Below are 4,875 nucleotides of genomic sequence, written 5' to 3' on the forward strand. Positions count from 1 at the left end.
CTGAATTACATATCACTAGATGAGTATGATCAATGTGCTGTACTGAGAGGAAGAGAATTATCCCCAGGATAAGAGCTTCTTAGGCATCCTTAATATCAGTGGTGTTAGCAAAGCTGAGGTTGAAGCAAGAAATGAGGCATTCTAATAAAATTAAAATAATGGTGCTTTGCTGATACCTTCCTTGAACACAGCAGATATTAACAATAAGCATATATGTAAAATACAAGATTTCTTAAATGTTTCTCTGTGCCAGTAGGGATCAGCACTGAAAGAACTTTCCTGATTTTGAAGCTGGTGCAGGATCCAAGAAGCTTAACTTCATATAACGTGACAGTTTTCTCTTTACTTCACAATGTTAACAGAGTCCCTGGATTGTTCTCACAGTTTAATCGTAGGTGAACTGCCTCTTACTATCAGTTATTTAGTTCCCCCATACTTGATACGTACTGGTTATATAGGATGCTGTTGAGTTATAAAGCACTATCAGCCTTAAATAGCACAGAGGACGTATCCTTTGGAAACCATCTTCTTTGTAAATGAATGACGAATTCAGACTGTGGGAATTTATACCATATTTACTTGGAAGCAAGGACATCCTCATTAAATCCTTCTCCCTCCTCATTTTTTGTAGTGCACAGACTAGTTTGTAATTAATGGCCCAAAATGATTTCCAGTCCAGAAAGCAGCTGCCAAAGTATAACTCTTTGTCCAGATGGTGTGGCACTCAAAATCTTTTCCTAGGTTGCTATTTTTCATCTCCTTTCTTTCACTTTCTTGGAAAGAGAATCAAATTCACATGTGATATGGAAGGGAGGCAGCTCTTCTGAATAATGCATTTTACTGTACTGTTGTCCTTTTCTCTTCTGCTATTTTTGCAAATTTCTTTCTTAGTTGAACTTAAAAGTTTCTTCTGTCCAGTTGCAGAAGAGATAGCCTCCTCTTCCACCCCTTTATTTAATAACTCTTCTTTCCCATAAATAGTGCCATAGCTTTTACTCTGTCCATTGTGTTCAGAGATGTCTTGGAAAAGTTACGTCTGCTTGCAGTCGTACGATGGCAGTGCTGTCACGCAAAACCGTTGGTGTAAGGAAAAGCATAGCTGTACCTTTTTACCTGAGGCCTTTTACCAGGAATGGCTTTGTTTGGAACTTTGGCTTCGTTTGGAACTTTTTTGTGTTAAAACCTCTTTTTACAGTAAAACTTTAAATTCTGCAGTCTTAACCTGAGTATAGTGAGGGGCTGTGAGGCTGCCAGACAGTGAATGACTTGAAATCTTAACTTACTTTAGGACTTCACTAATTGGACTACAAGCAAGCATTATGAGGGAAAACGTTGGGGGTCATCTGCTACTGTGCTTCCATATTTATTACGCTGCTGTGTCAGTTGTGTGCATGCTGTCCAGTGTATAAAACTCTTTTCTGTATGTGGTAAACAGAGCAGCTACATTCAGGGGAGGCGTTCAGTCTCCAGGAATCAGAAATGCAGAGAAAGATATGCAAAGATGTGAGAAGGGCATGGGACTGGGATAGATGCCTGCAGGATGTCTGCCAGCAAATTTTGGTTTTTGAGAACTTTCCCATTGAAGTGGTAAATATTTGTACAGAGAAATTTCAGTCATGTGCCACAGCTGGCGAGATAATGGAGTCCAGCCTGCTTTTAGAATCTCTCTGTAGAATTAATTGGATGGATCTGTTTCCAAGTCTCTTTCAGAACAAATTAACAGAAGTAATGTGGTATTGCCTGCCCAGCGTTCACAACTGCATCACTGGAAGGTGAATTTATGTTAAGCACCAGTGGTATACTGAAGTGTGTGTGTGTGTGCATGCGTGCTCATGCAGGTGCACATGCAAGAGTCAGCCACTGTAGCTGAATTCTTATATCCCACTGTCCGTATTCCTACTGTACATAAAAAGACTGGTCACCAACAGTGAGTCTTAGGAAAAGCTGTCAGGTGTCTTTCCTTTGGTTAAAGTAGGGTTTGAGATTTTGATGCCTTTTTCCTGTGTCAGAAGCAGTTCAGGTCTTTTACTGAAGAGATGCAAAGAACATGTCGTCCTCTGTTGCAGGAGTGCAGCCAGGAGCTTAATTGTTTACAAAAAAGAAATCATATTTGAAGAGAAATAATGGAGCAAGACCGGGAGGAGCTGGACCAAATGCTCCTTGGGCATAGGAAAATGAAAGGCAGTGGTACTGAACAGACATGTTAATGTGGCAGGTTGTAAATGATAAGTTCGTTTTAAGTTCGGTATGGTTGTCCTTTTATATTCATAAAAGGTGACAAAAAGATGTTTTGGGATCTTCAGTTGCTGCCACAGTACAATACAAATCTGTGCATACTGCAAAAAACCCCGTTCTGTGTACAGAAGTAGTTAATGTATAGATGATATTATAGACTGTTAGAAAATACAGCATCAAACTAGGAAGGGGTTAAAACAGAATTCTGGAGTACCAATAGAAGGGAATCTGTCATGAAGCTGAAGCGTTGACATGGCAGGTTTGTGACACTTTTTAGTCCTTTATGCTGTTGGCCATGAGTCAGGATTCAGACCAAGTCTTTCTTAGAAATTAAAGGGAAACCAAATGTTTGATTATGGAATAGAGAGAAGAATACAGCAGTGGAAAATGAAATAAAAAGATGGAGCAGAGTGCCACTGAAGTGCCAGTAAGACATAGCACAGGATAATGTGCAGAGTACTGTTGGGAATAGCACAGTCCATGTGAGTCAGTGTATTTTGTGTGCGTGTGTGTAAGTATACATGTAGAGAGCTTGTGGGAGAGAGCCACTCTCGACTAGTATGGAGCCTGGGAAATGCAGGCATGCAGAACAGAACCCAGTGTTCTGCAAATAACTTTGAGACACATTGTCAAAACATTTTCCACTGTTATCACCAGGGATTTAGTTGTTTGACGTAGCAGGGTTGGTAGTTGTAGTGCAGCCATTGTTTCAGCTGGCAGATTTTTTTACACCATATTGTTTGGAATTTATCCCGTGGAAGCTGAGTGAAAATCTTAGTGTGTGTATCAATATTGGTGCCTGTCCTAGGGCTCCTAATTTTGACAAGATGCTAGTCAGGTATTGGGGGGTTTTTGGCCTGTTATTGTGTTGAGAACCCTGTTATGGCAGTGCAAAGAGATGGGGGGAAAAGAAAGTTCTTTTTTCCTGAAGAAAGAGGTCCCCTTTCTGTAACTGCTCTGTTGTTTAGTAGGATGTATCTGTTCTGCCAGATCCTGTATGATAAACACCTTTTCCAATCTGATTGAAGAAAGGAACTCCATTAAAAAAATACAACTGTCAGTTTTTGAGAGTGAGCAAATATGTGTATTAAGCGGGTGGGGGGGGGAGAGGGAGAGACTCCCTCTACTCTGTAGCCACCATATCTTCATTGTATGATGCCGAGTGATTCGTAGAAAAGCTTTTAACAATAAATACTTTGTTTCTTTGTATCTCTTGCACTAACCTTGTGTGTCTTCACAAAGGCAGGTACAGTTGGCTTCTTTATGCTCCTGATAATGCTCTTGAGTTTTTGGATTTCTGTTCGCTTGTACACACGGACACACACAGGAGCATACATAATATGGGTTTTCATGGGGCTTGACAAAGGTCAGAACTGTTGCTCTTTTAGATCTTAAGTTAATTCTTTTCTTCACTGGATTCCATCTTCAGCCATTTCCATACTGAGTAAGTGAGAAATCCTGACCATTGGAGAGGTCTGGCTCCTCTCCAGGTCAGGTGCGTGGTCATTTGGAGTACATTTATCGTTAGCACTGTTACTAGTTATAATCAACAAAAAAGTCACAGCTGAGGCTAGACCTTGGATGCTGAGAGGTGGTGTAGGAATTGCACAGCTGCCACCAAACCATGGTAGGAATGATGCAGATTCCACCTCAACAGCACTCGTCCCTAGGTTCCGCTTTAATAAAAGAATCGAAGAGAGCTCCTTCTTCTACTGTGTTTAATATGCCACAGTAGTTACAGCTCGAGCTGGGTGCCTCTGAAGAGGGACCCTGCCTGGCAATTGTTACTGGATTTTATAGTCTCTATAGGTGGAGTTTGATTTCCTGATGGCACTTAAGCTCATCCAATCCCGTTCGCAGAGTCTGGACTCTTCTCTTCTGATTTGCTCCCACAGCCTCCAGGTACCCTTTTTGTCTGTGTCTTTGAGACGTTTCCTTATCTTTTCTTACAGGATATACTGTAGTTGCAGTTTTATTTATACTTCCTTATCTACTGGTTACATTTCCATACATAAAAACAAAGGTTAAAGTGCAATTCATGTGGCCTAAGGCTTCATTGACTTTAGTCACTAGTGCTTTGCTCTGGCACAAAATATTCTCACTACAGAGGAGCTGGGAGTAGGCTGTGCAAGCAGCTAGCAGCCGTCCAACAGAGGTACTATGCAGCTAATAATATTAGAAGCATCTGTCCCTTACTCTGTCATTTTCAAAATTCTCTTTTTAGGTCTACTTTTATGAAGCTGCCAACACCTGTTTTTAATTATTCTTTGTCTTTAGTGTATCCTGTTGCTTTTATTTTTTCTAGATTGCTGTCTCTATTTTTATTTTTTTTCCTTTATTTCCCTAATTGCTGTTACTTTTAGGTTTATTTTGGGTTGGTTCCTCCTGTTTTGCTTTATCTGGTTTCTTGGGGCTCTGGCCTGTCACTGCCCCTGAGGCCACCAGGCGAGTGGGAATGGAAGCACCGGGGATCATAAGCGCCACCTCCTATTGGTGGAGGGAGGCGCAGCATGAGCCAATGAGAATGTATTTTTCAGAAGCCCACGGTGCCTCCCGCAGCCGGTGCGTGTGGGTTGATCGGACCTGATGGAAACCCGCTGGGCGTGTTCATCCTCCAGCTCCGCTGCTCCCGCTCCCTCC

The sequence above is a fragment of the Antrostomus carolinensis genome, unplaced genomic scaffold, assembly GCF_000700745.2.
Source record: "Antrostomus carolinensis isolate BGI_N321 unplaced genomic scaffold, ASM70074v2 scaffold5180, whole genome shotgun sequence".
NCBI classification, from domain to species: Eukaryota; Metazoa; Chordata; class Aves; order Caprimulgiformes; family Caprimulgidae; genus Antrostomus; species Antrostomus carolinensis.